The sequence below is a fragment of the Phalacrocorax aristotelis genome, chromosome 7, assembly GCF_949628215.1.
Source record: "Phalacrocorax aristotelis chromosome 7, bGulAri2.1, whole genome shotgun sequence".
Taxonomy (NCBI): domain Eukaryota; kingdom Metazoa; phylum Chordata; class Aves; order Suliformes; family Phalacrocoracidae; genus Phalacrocorax; species Phalacrocorax aristotelis.
The window spans coordinates 32653739-32672130 of NC_134282.1; the positions used below are offsets into that span (position 1 = coordinate 32653739).

Sequence of the window (18392 nt, forward strand, 5' to 3'; positions counted from 1 at the left end):
TAAAAAGATCCTGACCAGTTCACGGGCTGGTTATGAGTCTTAATCTAGGTGTTTGTAGATAAAAGGTGTCATCAAATGAAGATGAGTGGCTCTGTCTGGGTATCTGAATGATGAATGAAGTGTTGTTCCATACAAGTAGAAGGGACCTCCATGTGCATCCTGAAATACAGTTTTTAAGACAGCTGTTTGGCTCTCAGCCCTTCTGTCAGTGAGAGAGGCCACTGAAGAGGTGGTACAGTCAGAAGACTTGGTTTAAAGGACACAGGCACCTGCAGCCCACCTGCATTATAGCTGCTGCTGCAGAGATTCGTGGATCTTGTACCCTTAGCATAGGAGGCAGGAGGCTGAGGGATCTCTTGAGCGTAGGAGCTCAGGACTGCAGTGTGAAGTGCCTCTTGGGATCTGGCATCAGCGTGTTGATCCCCTGAGAACATGGGGTGACTGTAGCACAGTGTAGGTGAGACAGTGGGCCTGGGCCGGAAGGGTCTGAGGGCTGTGTTGCTTTGAGGAGCATTGGGAAAAAACGAGTTTTCAGCTCCAGTTTTGCTCTGCCAGTTGCAATGCATAGAGCAGGCAGCTTTGCCATGTGGAATCTCAGTAAAGGAACCATTAATTTTGTATTAGGACATAAAACTGTTTGAGCTAAACAGACCGATACTCCTTCCAGCCCAGTATCCTGTCTCCACCAGAAGCCAAAGCTGGCTGCCTTAAAGGAAGGCATAAAAATCCCATAATGCCCATAATTGTGCAATACTACCCTGTGGGGGGAGATTTCACCCTGACCCCAGCTGGCAAGCAGCTTATACCCTGAAGCAGGAGAATCAATAGCTGTTATGATTTTCATTTGAGCTAGTGTCACTGCGGCTGCTGTTCTTATTCACATAAACATCTGATCCTGTTGTGAAACTCTCTAATGCTGTTCGTTATACTGCCCTTTTGATATCCTGGCAAGGACCTGATGTTCTCAGTTATGGTGCTCAGGATAGGTACTGGATGATCTGCCCTAGGCTGCTCGTAGGAGAGCAGAAGAGGAGCTTAGCCCCTTCCCCACCACCCCAGCCAGTCCCTGCCCCTTCTTGTACTCTATTTAATGTTAACCCTCCCTGTGGCCCTGCTGTAGAGTGACCATTGTGGGGACAAGCAGCACTGATGGTTCCTGTGTCTGTATTGATTTTCAGCTCAGGTATTGCCCTAGGAGTAGCTGTGTACCAAAGGTGAGTTTCTTTGCCTCTGGAATATTTGCAGGATATTCCCTAGAGCGGGATTGTGGAGCTAACAGGAGACTGGTTGATCCAGGTGTAACCTCCTTACCACTGCTGCAGGTGATGGAAACACTTTCTTGGCGGCAGTGCCCTGTCACTCCCTTTCTCCTTGGACATCCCAGTGGATGTTAATGCCAGGTGAAGCCTGCTGGGGAGTTGAGCAGGCGGTGTGTGACAGGGGCAGGAGCCGTTGGAGACCAGGACAGTGGCTCATTGCAGTGTCTGGGAGGAGAGCTTGATGTGACTTCAGCTCTAATGAGATTGAACAGTTGGTTATGTTTTCACTAAGTAAAAACAGATTTTTCATCCAGGGAAGAAGACTCACTCCCAACTAGCCATCATTAGGGTGAGATACCCAGCCCAGAGACTGCTTCTTCCACTTGTCTGGCTTCCCTCAACCCCCACCAGCCCTGAGCATGGGAGAAGTTAAAAAGCAGACTACCCATGAAGGAGCAGCAAAGGTGTGTTTGCCTGCTAGCAAAACAGGAGAGGGGAATGAAGGCAGGAGAGCAGGTCTCATCATGTAGAATGGGAGGAGGTGACACAGCCTGTGATAATTGGACCATTAAATCTAGCAAAGGCATCGACACTTACACAATGTGGCTCAGGGAAACAAACGTTCTGTAGTAACAATAACTCTCCAATAGCAAGCAATAAGTATCTGCAATCATTTTTCTGCTGATCCAGTGCTTAATCCTATTGTTCAGGCTCCAGGTCAAACTGTCCTCAGACAACGGTGCAGAGGCCAGATAGGTTTACAGAGATGTGCAGGCGTGACCTAGAGGAAATTTTGTAAATGTCTCTCAAATGTCCGCCTTTGTTTCCTGTGCCTTCTCTCTGCCAGTCCTTCCACCTCCAGAAATCTCACTGTTGGAGGGAACCACCCCAGTCCTTGTGCTCGAGCCCTCTTTATTCTGCCCTACATCTCCCTGTGAGTCTCACTCACCAACTACAAAGAATGCCAGAACTGCCTGAGATGGTCACAAAATTGGCTTAAAATCCTTATAGTTTACAAATCTGGCTTTAAATCTTTTTATTTATTGTAGGTCTGAGGAGGAGGGATTTAATCCCTGACCTGCATTCTCAGACTTTTCAGCTGTGAGAGCTAAGAGTGCCATTTTTGCAATAACAAGTGGAATTTCGTGTGCAGATGCAGGGCACCAGCCTGAAGAAAAACACCCTGTTTCTGAAAGCTTCACAATAAAGTCTGGGCTCTTGGCAATTTGAGGCTTCCAGGGCCAATACCTTCTGGACAATTACCTTTATAGATTCTTAATTCACCAACTCTAACCCCGTGGAGCATATCAGACCCCACTGATTGTTGTTCATGCTGTAAAGTACAGGCACAAGGTTTGACCAAGGCTGCTTAGATCTGACATTGGGCCTGTGGTGCTGGGTAGCCCTGGCCAGGGGCAAAGACCAAGTCCTGTGTTTGGTGACCAGGTCCCATTTGGCACTGGTGTGTTCAGGATGTGAACGTGCTCATAGCTGGGGTGGTGGCAGGAGCCCTGGAGCTTGAGGCCATCTTAAAGTGGGATTAAGAGCAAAGACAAAGAAAATTTTACCTCTCCACTTCCTTGGGGTTTTCAGCTCTTCTTCAGCTGGGTAGAGGACATGGAAGGTCAGAAAAACACTCTCTCAATCCCATGTCTGGCCAGGCGGGGGATTGCATAATGCCACAGATGTTCCAGCTGTGCTGTTCAAATGCAGATGACTCTGCTGGATGTCTTGGTTTACTCTGGGCTTTGGGCTACCAGGCTGTGGTAGAAAAATGACTTACAAGTGTTAGCCACGTATTTTCTTGGCCTGACAGCTGCATGACACCCAGGACTGACCAGAGCTGGTAGGAGGTATCCCTTTTTCCTGAGGGCAGATACACTTTAGAGCTAGTGATTCAGCATTCAGATGATATTTTTCCCACAGCAGCATCCTTTCTGAATAGCGCAGCACTCCTGAATTAGAGCGAATGATGCTAGTGTGTGAGAACACTTACAATATTTTTACTATCACTTGAACAGTGGGATGTGCCTCCTTTCCTCAGGAGGTGTAGACCCAGCTCACTGTTCCTGTATTGCTTCTGAATCAGCTTCACTGCTTCTCTGGTACAACCGCATAGGTCCTGATAATAGGACAGAAGTGCGACCCTCCACTGGGCAGGAGGGGATTGAATTGGGTCAGAAAGAGATGTCAGACTGTGTGACACGGGTGTTGTGAGACACCAGGCTCAGGGCTGGGGATAATGTGTGGCTGGAGTCTACTTGATGCAAGGTGAGCTGATCATGAAAAGTTTGTGACTCCCTGTAACTCATTCCCCTCCTGGGGCCATCTGTGCTCAATTATGACTTTCTAGAGATGTCTAGAAAGGGGAGATGCCTGGGATATATTTGTTTTCCTCTTCTTTCCATTGATGTCTCTTCCTTAATTGTTGGAGAATTCTGCAACTTGGGGTTGACCTTCTCTGCCTGGGCTGGACCAGCGCCTGCTTGGTGAATAGGTATTAACGGCAGGGGAGGGCAGGACCTGTGATAACTCAGTCTGGCAGCCCCACCCATGTCAGCATCAATGTGATGGAATAGTCTTTGGAGACCCAAAGAGCTTTAGTCAGCTCTTCTTTTTGAAAAGGGTTGTTGTAAAAGGAGTAAAGGAAAGTAGCCATACAAAGCCCTGAAAACCTGGAGGAGGGGACGGAAATTGAGACATAAGAAGGTAAAGCAGTTTAAGAGGAAGGTTAAGGTGATGCCATCCCTGTAATCAGTGATAGTGTTAGTAAATCTGGACTTGATCCTGCTCTTCCTAGCTATGAAACTCCTGCTGGTGTCTGTGTCTGAAGGTGTTAGAGTAGTGCCTTGGTAAAATGTGTGTGTTGGGAGCAAGGAGGCCCCAAACATCACTGTGGCATGCACTCAGCACTGCTGAGGAACCGCTTAGGAGGACAGGGGTATCTGGGCAGTGCAGATGGTGGTGTCGTTGGGGCTCGCAGCCTTGTGACACCTGCCTGGCTTCAGAGCTTGTCCCTGCAGCTGCAGGCAAGCTCTGACCTCTCCCAGACTGGAGCCCTCCAGACCCAGGGACTTGTTCTTCCTTTGGGAACGTGTGACCGGGCAGAGGCTTGCTAGTGGCAGTGTTGTTTCATTTTAACAAAGGAATAAAAGAAGGGAAATGGATTTTCCCTCTGCCAAAGATATATACCCATCTGCCTCACCCAGACCACCCACCACTTCTCTGATTCCCAGGCAGACTTTTGAGAACTGGTTGGAGCTTGGTTTCTTGCAGCTTAAGATGCTGCCCATTAGCAATTAGTTGGGCTTTGGGTTCCCTGAGTTCAGACCTTAGACTTTGTGGCCAAAGCACAGCATGGAGCATGTTCTGTGGTGGCACAGTGCGAATGCAGAAACCTCGTTCTTTGTTCTTTTAGCGATGGTGGTGGTGATGTCAAGGTACTGTCCTATTCCCTGCATGTGGTTTTCATCACCCTCGTATTAAGCTAAGACAGCTTGTTAACATAGCACACATCCCAGGACCAGATTTATAAAACAGATCAGCTGCTCTTGCTGCAACATGCAGTGGCAAGGAGCCATGGTGTGTTGCAAAATGATTATTTCCTCATATGATACCGGCCTGAAACTATGCCAGGACGCTTTAGGGGTAGGAAGCACCATTAGTTTGTGAGCAGGGTTGCTGCTTATCTCTGTTTCTTATATTTCTTTATCCCCTACAGAGTGATGAGACAGCTTGGTGTGCAGGAAGGTTACCCCAGCACCTGGCCCCCACAGCTCTGAGTTAGGACACCTTGTCACCATTGTGCATCTGGAGGTCAGTGATCTGTGAGTGCTTCGTACACATGCACACTCTGAGGCAAGTGAGAGGGATCTCAGCTGCCTGTGTGGGGATGGGAGGGTGGCGAACAGGGTTGGCAGCTGGCTGGGCAAGGGAACCACTTCAGTCATTGCACTGGAGTTCGCTCTGGTCAAGTATTTTCTGCCACTAATTCTTACCAGTCTTGTGGCATCCCCAAATGAGGCACAGGGGATTACAAAGCAGTCAGCTTTCGTCTAAAGCCTGACCTTGGCATCAGGCTGTTAGCATGGCAAGGAAGAGAGATGAGTTAGCTGGCAGCCTGCCTGTGCGTGGCAAGGGCTCTTTAAAGCCTCAAAGGATGCATTAGTTTGATGTCAGAGGCATTGTTTGTGGCATTCCTTGGAATAATCATCCTCCCTCTGAGTGTGTGTGCATGCGTACATGTATCTTCTCCCTATCTGTATCTCTGATGCTCCCCCATCCTATGTCCGAAGAGCTCAGTTAGACTGCATGGATAACTCCAGTGAGACAGATGGAGATGGATCCAGGCCTCTGTGGGGACAGCTGCGTCCCTGACAGTCCCCTCTGGTTGTGCACCTGTTAGGAACTATACTTAGCATGGGAAAACTTTCCAGAAAAGAGAAAGCAGGGGACAAGTGGGGAGGCAGAAAGGCTGGGAATTTGGCCTCATTCTCCCCAGCCAGTCCTGAAGCTCCAAAATTGCCTCTCAGTAATAGCATCCAAAAATGGCAATCAGGTGAAAAGCAGGCAGTGTACCAAGGCGTGCTGGCACTGTTAGGAGACAGCCTGAGCGAGTGACGGCTTCATAACTCCTGACTGAAATGCCAGGAAGCCTGGTGTGTTTGTCCTGACAGGTCCCAGCGGTCCAGATCACTCAGCAACTGCCATATGGGAACCCTGGTATATACTGAGTGAGGCATGTGCTGGGGGTTCACAGATTGAGCCTTCACTGTTGCAAGATGTGAGGCAGTGCAGACTCCAGTGTCCATCATGTATCACCCAGGAATACTGCAGTACCTCTAATGATCACCAATTCAAGCAGCCACCATTCCTAAAGCACTCAGCAAGCTGTCTGCCTGTGCTCCAACCTGTCTGCCACACTTAGAGCCATCCATCCACCTTCCATCATCTCTTTGCATAACCACCTACCTCCTTTTGGTGCTATGCAAGATTCTCTGTGAGGAGATGGGAGGCTTTTCGGCTCTTCTTTTTATAAACGCAGAACCTGAAGTTAGGTGCCCATGCTCTGATGGTAACTGAATATGCCTTCTTGCAGCAGGAGCTCCTTGGGAGCCTTGCAAGGAGGCAGACTGAGCTGTGGTGTCTTGCCTGAACAGAGGCAGCAGATCCAGGTAGGTTTAGAGGCCATGTTTTCCTTTATATTCTTTTCCTTTGATAAGCGCAGAGTTGCATTTTCACCACACAACACTCCCATTGGCACAGGAGATGCCTGATGGCCTCCTCTGCTGTGCCACTTGTGATGTGTAGCAGTGGCTGCACTCTCTCTAGACCATCTTTCATCTTCCTCCCTGGGGAGGCGCTCCTGAGCTCCTTCTGTGGAGAGAATCCCCTGCCTGGAGCTCCAGCTGGTGAAGAGTGAAACTCTTATCAGTGCTTTGTAACTGTGGGAAGCTTCGAATGAATGAGAATCCAGCAGCTCTCAAATGCCTCCAGAGCCATCCTGCAGCAGGGCCCAGCTCCCGGCACTGCTAACAGGTGGCATTGCCTCCCTGGAAGGACGCTTTGCTTTGCTTTCAGCTGCTCTCCCACTATGCCCATCCGCATGCCCTCTCTTAATACCCGCACACTGCGCATGAGTTAGCATTTCAGTATTTATGGCCACCTGGGCTGTTGCTTAGCAGGGGGATTTGCTGTACTTAGATGAAAAATGCAACAGGAACTTTAAACTGCTCTGTGGCTAAATTGAGTTCAGTTTTCCAGTCCCTGCAGCTCTCGGCCCTCCTCCTCTGCCCTGTTATGCCCTCTTAGCAAGAAGCAAGAAAACTATTATATTGCACTTAGGAGCCACTGAGTACTCTGGGTTTTACCAAACATCTTCCCTGAATGAAATTTTTAGTCAGTGTTTCCCCAGTCTCGGGGGGAAGATCTGGGTGTGAAACCAAGAAAGGAAGAGGGAATACAGTGTATCATGAGGATATCCACATCTCCAGCTGATAGGATAAATCCATAATATTCGTAGCTGCCTAATCTGGATTTTTGTGGCACTGGAACAATTTGTGTTTGCAGACCTGTGCAGCAGATGTGAATGGAGGTATCTTACCATTTCTAGGCACTTGAGCCCTGCTGGTACTGGTGCCCACTGTGCCAGCTCTTGATGCCACAGGTTTGGTTTCTGTGCCATTGGAAGTGGGGAAATGCTCGTCTCTTTTCAGTGGCTACTTGCAGATTTTTCCCCTTAAGACTGGGAAAGTCCTACTCATTTCCCAAATTTTTCCCTGTGGTATAGGAAGGGATGCGTAGGGAGAATCAAACCTATTTCTGCTTGTGAGTGGGAAAAACAGGAGTTTGTTCCTAATCTTAATCATGGAGATGGATTGAAAGAAACTGGTAAGCGTAGGATAACTGGGTAACCTGTATATTACTTGAACAGTGCCTAACCTCTCTTCGTATATGCCATGGAGGCTTTCCTGGAACCAAAGGCACTAACCAACATAAATTGCTTCTGTCAGTGTGCTTTATTGGACTACATCAGAGTAGAATCGATAAAGAGTTTTAAAAAAACCCAAAATGGGCTTACTAAGCCAGACCAAATCATAAACAGATGAAAGTGCTGTGGAGGTTAGGTTTCAGCTGGCATTCATGAAAATAGGGGGGTTCTGGTGTTGTCAGAGGGTGATTCATTGCACTGGAATATTTCAGGGGAGGAGAATCGTAGAGGAGTTGTTAACACACTGCTGCAAAGAGAGGGTCTACTTGTGTGTCAGGTTTCTGCCTCCATGTTTGCTGTCACAGATTTGTACTGATATCATTTATATCAGTATAAGTTATCTGTTTCCAGTTAACCTAGATGAAAGCCTGAGTGTGGTTATTGCTGGAACTTGTTAATTCAGAATAATAAAGTCCGTCAAATTAATTCACTCCTAAAATTAAGCTTATTTGCATTGGCTTGTCTGTTTTTTTGTAACCGATCTCTCTGCAGGCAAATGTTTGTGTAAGCTTTTTGTATGTGCTTGTGAGTGTTTGTATGCATATGTAATTTCTTTCACCACCTTACAACCAAAAGAGGCTGAGCTGGATTCAAACATCGTACAAGAAAAATAGTTTCTCCCTCCCTGTGAATGTATTCAGTGAAGGTCCACCCTAAAGTGAAGCTGAATAGCTAAGGTATATAAATCCATGGGAAAAAATGGGGTTTGTAATGGAAATGCTCCCTTGTCTTAAATTATAGTTAGGTATATGTGAAGCTGAAATTCATGCTGCAGCATCCAGACGGTGCCTCAAGCTGGCCACACATTCCCAGAAATAAAGAAAAATACCACAGACTACCTGCAAAATGACCTTTCTCCTAATACCGACTTGCAGCTCAGAAGCTTTTGTGCTGTAAGAGGCAGGGCAAGATACATGAAGTGACAGATTGCTGCTGACAGTGAAAGGCTCTTTCAGCTGCATTTCTCTACAGCCACAGTGATATATCCAGGGGCTTGTTAGAGGAACAACAACACCAGCCAATAACCAGTTGGTCTAAGCCCTAGAGATAGACCGTATGTCCCACACTCTGTTTCCTAATCTGCCAATGTAGAGTAAATTCAGCTGCTGTATCACTTCTCTCCCTGCATGTTACATAGCAAAGAAATGCACCCGTATATTTATTTGTCTATGGCAATGCCTGTATCTATAAATAACAATGTTTGTATCTGTGCACATGTGTACGTGTATTTATGTGTCTATGTATTTATTATGGGCGAGGCTGGTTGTAGAGAAGACCAGAAAATGGAAATCCTTTTCTGCAAATCATGCTTTCTTGGAGGAGAGGAGAGCCAGGAGATCAGGGGTGATGAATTGGCCCTGAACTGCAATGAAAAATTTTTTTAAAAGGCAAAACAATTTCAGGGAAAGGGTCTCCAAAAAAGTCCAGTTTCAGGAGGTAGCTCGATTGAATTTCTGGTTCCTGGCTGCCTGCCTGGAGGGCCTCTTGTCACTTCTACTTTCTTCCAACAAGGCAGAAGGCGGAACTGACAGCAGCTTTCCCGCCAGGCTGTTAGGGAAGCAGGGAAGCCAGATGCTTTGCCTCCCTGCTCCCTCCCCCTTCTGCGGCCCAAGGCCAGGGAGTTAAGTTGCTTAACTTTTCCATCTTCGCTCTCCAGTGTTCCTGGTCTGACTCAGTGGGGATCCAGAGGAATGAAATAATGCCTGGTAGTCAGCAGAGTCAGTGCATGTGCATGAAGGGGTTCCTCACTAACGAGCGACAGGAGTGTGTATGTCACACAGTAAAGTAGCATTACACTTCCATACAGAGAAGTAAAATTATACTTTTGTACAGACAGTTTATGCAGAGGCACAAAGGTGGAAATGGGCTGGTACACAAGTCTCTCCCCTAGAGCAAACCCAAGGCAAATTGTTGCATAACATGATTTCAGAGCTTCCATTCCAAACTCACTTCTAAACTCACTCTCAGCCTGTGCTATTTGTGTAGCTGCGTATAGGTTACATTGTAGGTGGTGGCTAAAATATTCTTACGATTTCTTCTGCAAGGACGGTATGCTCAGCCCCTCTCTTTTCTTCTTTGTGTAGGATTATCATCTTCAGATGGTAAGAAAAATAAGAAGGTTTCAGTTGCTGTTGAATTAACATTTCTATATGCATCATTTAACTAGATAATTTGCTGACTCTGGAATTTTTGTGTAGTCAAATTGGTTGGCTGTTTTAACATTCTTAACTGCTAGTTAAAATGATGTGGAGAATAGACCCCTTTCTTTAGATTCAGGGCAGTAGCAGGGTAAGCTTCTCTACTATAGTTTTTGGGACCTGACCTGCTCCAAGTCAGGGGTTGTGCATTTCCCAGCAGACGTGACCCACAGAGCTCTTGCCCTCCCTTTCCAGTTTGCCGACAACTGCAAAATGGGGTGAAAAATTGGTAGTGGGTGGCCAGGAAATTACACCCTCTCCCTCCCCAAGCTTATCTCATTGCAAAAAGCTCCAGATGCCAGTTAAGATGAGGACCCTTCTTCTCTGCCAAGCTCATCTGTACTGAAACTGGCAGTCTGTGGGCAAGCATCTCTGCAACCTGTTGGCTCTGCCAGGGGTCATCCAGACATCTCGAAAAGCAAAGAAATCGTAGGGCTTCATTAAAATACATGCTGTCCTTTTCTCCTGCTCTGTGCTGCTTTATGTGTTCTCTACACCCAGAAGTAACATCACTGTCTACCCAGTGTGTGCATGTACACTCCTTCCTTCTGCCACTGGTCTCTCGGTCCCTCTGCCACCTTCCCCAGGCGGGGAGAGTCATGATGGAGCAGGCGTTCCTCCTCGTCTGGCAGGCGTTGCTGCCTGTGCCAACTCAGGCAGGAATGAACATCAGCCTAGGGCAAACCATGAACATTTGCAGCCTGCAGCAAGGCAAAAAGTGTTGCCCAGAACAGCCTTTGGAAATATTTTTATTACCCCTGGTTGAACTGGCAATCAACTAACTTGAGTTAAAGATCACAAGTGGAGACAAAGTCTAAGGGGAATTTTATGCTTGGAGTCAAATTTCAGCAACATTTTTTAAGCATTTCTAATTGGTATGGTTTAACAGCCATCACCAAACATCCCCAAATCAAAACGGTTCCGATGTACATGGAAAGCAAATCACAGTCATACAGCTGTAGCACAGTATTATGAGGTGGATGAACATGGGGCTTATAAAGGAATCAGCCTAACCACTGAGGTCTTTCAGAGCAGCTTTATAGTCAGACTTCTTTAATGGACTGTAAAGAAAAAAAAAAGAATTTTATTTTTTGTTTCTTCACACTTGGCAGTGAAAGAAGAGCTTGCATATGGCTGAATGCTTTCAGATCGAGCCATCTTTGCCAACCAAAGCAGATTCTTCTTGCCTGCTTTCAAGAGGCATGAGCTTAAACAACTGGTCTCAGAGTGAGGTGTCTCTACAGTCTTAGCCATGAAGAGAGGTGATTATTCCTCCCTAATAATTCAGTTTCCCATAAGGAAATTATCACACACAGAGGCGTGCACCTTCCTCTGTTCTGTTGACATGAACTGCTAGAAAGATGTATTTCGGTAATAAGGTCTTTGCAGTGAAACTTAACAAAAATGAGGGGGCAAGTTTATTAATTATATATTTTACAGTTAATGAAAGATAATATTTAAGAGAAGTAATTGCAAGCATCTGCCTTGATGGCACAATTCATTTTCAGTAATAAACGGTTTGTGTGTCCCTTTGTTGGACTGATCAGTTATGGAGACAAATCCTGCCTCATGCTAAGCCCCTCTTATCTCTTTTCATTTGCAGAAGATTAAATGTTCTCCTGTTCTGTGTATATAGAAGAGACTGGAGCAGAGCTGCTATCTCCATAACAGTAGAACTACAGTGAAATGTGAATTCTTTGTTCATGTTTCATTGCCTGCTTTGAGGAAAATAGTGATCATGAGATCAGACATCAGCCTCAGGGTGAGTATGGATACCACCCACACCAGCTTTACCAACACACTGCAATCTAGATCTGGTTCTATCCATTCCTGTCTAGCTCTCTCAGCCCTGCTGCGGGCTCTGGTAGGCATAAAAGCCTTGTTCTACAGGACTCAGGTATTTCACTCCTCAAGCTGCTTCTAAGCAGCTTCTTCCATTTCTGCTGAAATATCATGTAGGAGCGCTTGTCACTCATCTCAGTTTGCATTCAAGCCATTTTCAAAACCTGGGCATGGACAAAACATTAGCTGTCCATGTAGTAAATTGACAGGTTGTCAGAGCGTATGTCCCTATAGTATCTGATACAAAGGGTGGCTGGTGTCTTGTGTGCCCTTACATTTGCAGAGTGGGAAAGTTTTTTGCAGTATCACTGATAATTTTTCTATGCTCCTAACACCTTTCAAGCAGTTGGTAGAGTCTACCTCATGTAGGTGCCCATCTCCCATTTTCTTTCTGCTACCTGAGGTACACTACAGAGTCTGTGACACACAGTTGAGTGATTTTTATTCCCTCCACTTGAGGGAAGTGTCTTACAACATTTTACACTGGTCCACTGTGATTGACTCATGCCACCTATTTCTGAAATGCAGCCAACAAGGTAAGAGAGGTTTTAGAAAACTTAACAGCACCCAGATCAATTTAGGACAGGCAGTAAAACCAAAAATTAGTTAAAACATTGTAAACAGGCAAACTCAGCATGCCCACTAAACAGAGAGCCATCCCTGTGTGACCGTGTGACATTTCTTCCTTCTTTCTGGTTTTTTTTTTCTTTTCCTTTAAAAACTGTTGGTGCAGTTGGTGGGTTCTCCCCATGGGGTTCACTGCAAATGAACTGCGACAGGTGAAGTCATTAGCTCTAATAGCTATGCACTCCTCAGGACAACAGTCCTTCATACATAAGAGGTTGATGGGAACTTTTCAAGGAGGTGTTTACCTAACAGCACGCCATGGGGATCAGGGTTAGGTCCAGTCTTCTTTAGTGTCTTCATTAATGAGCTGGAAGAGGGAGTGAACAGCATGTTAATGACATGTAGGATGAAATGAAGAGAGAGCAAAGCAAAGGGCCAGGGAGGTCACTGGTGCCAGCCCACCAGAAATGAGTAGGACTGGGTTGTATCTGCCATGGGCTTTCAGTCTGGCTTAATGTGGGCCTGATTATATAAGTAAAATGCACAGTCTTGGGTCTGGGGCTGGGCAACCAGGGCGGTGGGCTGGATATTTGTAAGAGCATCTGTTAAGCTATAGTGTTGGCGACTCTTGATTTAAAACACAGGTTTTCTGCAGACCTATCTTGTAAATATTTAAATGTATGAGTAGCGGAACCAGCCAGTCTGGGTGGAGAGTTATGAGCTGGAGGGAAGCAGAGGGTGTGTGAGTTGTATGTCTCTTTCTCACGTGTCTGCACTCGCACGTGCACATCTTCCAATACCTTCTGGAGAGATTTTCATCCAGAGAGCTCTGACAGCCTCTCAGGCATCAATCACACAAGCTCTGCAATAACCCTGCAAGGTCAGGAGGTGTTATCAGTTGGGGGAAAAGTCTGTGTCTCTGCATTGTGTCTCGGAGGAGCAATTTGCGCCTGAACAAGGAGAGGTGAACAGAGGGCTAGTGACTCCTGCAAGTGTGCGCATTTGCTGCAATCAGAGCTTTCCTGATTGCTAAAGCCAGGGGTGGGAGCCAGGTATCCTGAACCTGTTCTCTGCTTTGACCACTAGAAACACTTCCTCCCCACAGAAACCTCACCATGAAAACACCCGCAGGAGAACTGCTTTGTTGTTTGGCAGGGAGAGCACAGGCTCTGCTCTACCCAATCCGCAGGCGCATTTTTGGAGTTGCATGTTTACTAAAATCTTGGCTTTGCTGGTCTGGAGAGAATAAAAGTTGATTGTTCACCAGCCAGGGATTGACGTCTCCCTGCCTGTACGTGTAAATATCTCTGTACAGCCATACCAGGCCATAGGGAATGTTTGTGGTGCAGCAGCCTGCTTGTATTAGAATCCTTGTCTCCCTTCTGTGGTAAACACGTCTCTTGTTACCTGTTTGCACTGAAGCTTTTCTGGCTTCTCCTATCTTTTACTTGGCCACTTTGGCTTCAGGGCCTCATGATAGCTTGATTGATTGATTTATTTAATAATGAAACTTAAAGAACTGGTTGTTTTCCAGATTGCTCCATCCCAGGCAGTGGCTGTCTCTGAGGAGCCAGGTCATGATGGGGTTAGTGTGGAGGGAAGCAGGGCTGCTTGGCGTGAGCCTCAGCTCTGCCAACCCTGATGTTCCTTCTGCCTCTCAGCCTTGTCCAGGTAACCCCCCTCCTCCTGAACTGGCAGGAAGGATTACAATGCTCTTCAGGCTGTCCAGACCTTGCCAGTTCTGTCCCTCTCAGGATGTGGCAGGGATCCTGTAAAAGGGAGTTCACAGCCCAAGACTGTAAACAGGACCATATGACAGTAGAGAGACGATGACAAAAGGCAAGGAGTGGGCCTTCCATCAGTTACTTCTCCTCTGCAGGTACCTAGTAGGTGTCACGGCACGTGCTTGCTGTCTCTCACCTACTCTGTGGGCCCATGTCTGAGTGTGGCTGCTCAGGGCATGGAGGATCTCCCAGAACCCAGGTTTGGCTGTGCAGATCTGGACTCGTGGGACAGAACAGAGCCTCCCTGCACGGCACTGCTGGTGTGTTCAGTCCCAGTGGGAGTCCAGCATGGGGATCTTGTGTTGTATTTGTGAGACTGGATTGCTTGTCCTGTTCTCCAAGCCAATACAGAGATTGTGTAAGGAAAACCATAATGGGTGAAAACTGAGCACTTTAAGGAGAAGAGACAGGCAGTGAGCAGGCAGCAGAGGGAAATGGGGCTGCTCATGGAAGTGAACCCTTGGTTGGAGATATCAGGAAGGAAGATAGGAAGAAGGAAAAGGCCTCACTCAGGCAGAAGTGAAGGGAAAGACTAGGTGAGGCCAGAGAGCTTCAGTGGCCTTATCTCATCTATGAGTGACAGTGACATCCTCCCCATAAAGGTTAGAAGTGTTGCCTGTTTATTCACATGGCTGGGAAGCAATTGCACTCTCTTGGATGATGGATTCTTAAGTGTTTTAAAACAAAAGTCAGAGATCTGTACTCTGGATCCTGACCTGAGGCATCTGCTACTGCTTGTAATCTGAAGGCAATCAACTCCTGGGTGGTATGGGAAAGGGATTCCTCCACCCCACAGCTTCACATGTGGTACTGACAGGTCTAATGGGTCATTTTGCTGCTTTAAGAGACTTGATTTTATACAGCTTCCTAAAATTTGATTTCTGCAGTATTTGCATGACAGCACTGCTTTGGGCAAAAGTCAGTCAAGCTGGTTCGTAACTAATGCTTTCCTGTCTGTCAGTGTTACAGCTGGATAATGAAACCTGTTTTCCATTGCTCTCTGACCTTGGTTTGGCAGAGTGTTCAGGTGCATCTGAAGGACTTCATGTTTCAAGAGTCTGTCACAGCTGCTGCTCTGTGCTTTGGGTGTTTCGTTTCCCTGAAGGTTTGGCCCTTCCTTCAGGGGGACGTCTGTATATTCACAGTGTTTCTGCCCATAGAACTGATAACATTGAGATTGTCTTATACATCAGCAACAGAATGAAGAAAGCAGAGGCAATCAGGACCCAAAATAATTATGTTTATCATCTGTAATCATCACACAGGGTCTAACAGCACATAAGCACTTCTAGCAGGCTGCTTTCAGGAACTCAGAATGTAGGCAGTATCATTAGAGGATTCACTGATTATTTAAATGGATACTAGCCAGCTGCTGAGCAGTGCAGTGGGGGATTCTCTGGACTGCAAGCACACCTATTTATTACATATGTTGAAAATGGGCGTATCCAGTGCTGAACCCATTTCTGTGTGTGCAAGTGTTAACAGCTGTAGTTTCCAGAGCCAGGCCGCAGAAATAACAACTCAACCCCTTTCTGACAACCCTGGGATTTGGAAGGTATAATCTGGAAGAGCCTACAGCTGCTTGAACCCCTCTCCATGGAAGGGATTATTCCAGGGGAACTCTCTGATGTTTCCCCTTGTGGCTCTGTTTGTTCCTCCCTAGTTTCACACCAGTCCTGAAATGCATAACCCTGAACAAAGACTTCAGGACTGAGTTCCCTGCTGGCAGAGCTACCCTCCATTGCACTGGTGCACAGTCTGAGGGTGCTGAGCAGAAATGTCCAAGCAAATTCAACTGATCTCAGTTCAGAAGAGGCCCCTGAAAACATTTGCGGTCAACAAACCCCAACATTCTTCAACCCATATCCTTCCAGCTGAGTCCTTTCTCTCCTTGTGCTGCACTGTTAGGGAGAGACAAGTTTTTGGAGCAAGGGAGAAAGGGCCAAAGAAAGTCTTGGCCAGAATGAGTAGAGTCAATTGCTGCATTTAGCCATGTGGTGGAAGGTCTTAGTAACAGTCTACTTGGAAGTCAAAGTCTTAAAGCTGAAAGCACAGGAAGAGTTAAAGCCAGATTTGTATGTGTAGTGGAATTAGTTGGAATCCCATCAAAAGCCCATGACACTTCATCTCTTTAGCAGAACATCTGAGATGCTGCACATTTACTTACTCTGGCATTCCGGGCTATAAAGTGGATTTCTAAAGCCCTTGTTTTCCATTATGATCTCCAGATGAGGATGTAAAATCCCTCCTTACAGGATGCCAATCCTGAGGTGTTTCAGTATATGAAGGAGGGATATTTCTCATCCTCTCAGTATCTGTCAATGGGAACTGGTGTTTCTCCTGCAGACACCACCCCACTGCCAAGAAATCTGCTCTAGCAAGGCTCTTATGAACTACTTTCAAACCTGGAAGGGATTTTTTTTAGAGCCAAACCTTGATGTAAGTGCATTGTTACTAAAATTCAAATGCAAACCAACCAGGATTTCACTCCAGCACTTCCATTTTCTTGCAGATTGTTTTTCCATGGTCACCCGCTCCTTCTGGCTTATCTGCCAGACTGTGGGAATGCTGTCAAGACAGGAGCTGTTCTCCTGTATCTAAAGAGCAACCAGCTTAGGGATCAAGCGAGATACTTCTGCTGTGTGTGTATCTCATGCCAGTGAGGTGAGGAAGAGAGCTGAGCTCTGTGGTGTGCTTTGTGGCTGGTCAGAAGAGCCCTGCTGTTAACTTTGCAAGTGAGATTCTGCCTGCTGTTTCAGGGATGATAACCCTACAATCAGAGGATAATGTTGGGTGAAAGGAGCCTCAGGGACTCTTCAGTCTGGGTCCCTGCTCAAAGCACAGCCAGTTTTAAAGTGAGGTCCAGTTGGTCTGGACATCATCCAGTCAGCTTTTGTATATCTTCAAGGACAGGTAATTTTTCCATCTCTTTGGGCCCCTGTCCAGGATAATTGGGGTTTTCCTAGCGCCGAGTACTCCGTAGCTGAGTGTGAAATCTTGTAAAAAATCTTTGCCCTTTTCTGTGCTAGGATAGGTTCTGCTTGCAAAGCAGGTTTATCACTAACTTAACACCTGCCAGACTTTCCCTGCACTCTTAAAGCTTTTCCAGCCTCTTCCTTGGACTTTTCCAAGTGCAGAAAGGACAATGCTTGCTCCCATCCCAGTGTGTACCCAGGGTGCCTGTTCTGTTATGGTCACAGAGGACTTGAAGCCAGCCTAGACTGTTGGATCCCCTGGCTCAGCTGGTGAAAGGAAGACGAGACTATAGGAAGTCAATCAGGGACTTCTGTTGTAGCTGTAGAGCCTGGAGCAGGACAGTGAGGGGAAGAAGACTTAGAAAGTAGTGACCCTGGGTGGGTAGCGGCGTTGCCTGGGTGGTGTGTTTGCCTGTGTTTTGCATTGGTGAGTAGAAGTAGAGTCTTGTTCTGAAACAGATTTTGGGGTGGGATCTGCCTGGCTGGGGATGAAGGCTGGCTCCTGTGGATCACCCCCGCAGGGCCGAAGGCTTCTGCTTGTTGGAATGAAGAAGTTCTGGAGCAGTGGGGCAAAACCGCTGGACCTTTATGCTTCAGCTCAACCAGTCTAGGAAGAGAGCGGACCTGTATAGCAAGGGCCCTGAATGTCCCTCCCATTGTCCTTCAGAGGAAGAAATGGAACAGAAGGGGAAGGTACTGGACCAGTGATGCAGCTGGGGGAGCTCCTGTGGTAGACCTTCAGCACGAGAGCTGCAAAATTAAGCTTTGTGGTATTGTACAAGGTAAAAGGAGGAGGCTTGTCCCAGAGAGTTCCCTACCAAAGTGTGAGTCTGGTGGAGGTGAACAGAGGAGCAGTGAAGTGATTCTGACTGTGATCTTGGTGCTGCGCTGTCAAATTTGCTGTAGGAATCACAGTGAAAGAATATTTTGAAGAAGACAAGTAGGGAGCTTTGTGGGTGTTTTTCCCTTCTAGAAGCGTGAATAAAGAAAAGCACGACAGTGCTTCCTTGAAAATCTGGTGGGTGGACTGGTGCTATGAGCTGATAGAAGATGGGGGCTGATGCCTTCATGACGAATGAAATATGACAGATGGGGAAAGGCAAGGAAAAGCCTTCAGCACTAGTATAATTAACTTACTTCTGAGAACATTGGGATGGGCTTTTTTCCTAATATGAAAGAGAGAATAGAGGATAGTTGACTGAGAGTAATGGGATAATGGGAACTGTGGAGGTGAATTTGGTTGTTCCTCTGTTCCTGAGACACCTGAAACAAAGACC

The 18392-nt window shown here is 46.7% G+C and overlaps 1 long non-coding RNA gene across 32 annotated transcripts in view; it reads left to right on the top strand.

Moving 5' to 3' along the window:
* The window catches only part of LOC142060134 (uncharacterized), a 101413-nt gene that overhangs the window by 36296 nt on the left and 46725 nt on the right, over window positions 1-18392 (top strand). For 29 of the 32 annotated variants that reach the window (XR_012661621.1, XR_012661644.1, XR_012661646.1 and 26 more), the window contains 2 exons: window positions 4981-5075; window positions 11551-11709. This is a non-coding gene — a long non-coding RNA (uncharacterized LOC142060134). The remainder of the gene's footprint in view (window positions 1-4980; window positions 5076-11550; window positions 11710-18392) is intronic. The other 3 variants (XR_012661633.1, XR_012661639.1, XR_012661634.1) reach the window with 2 other exon arrangements.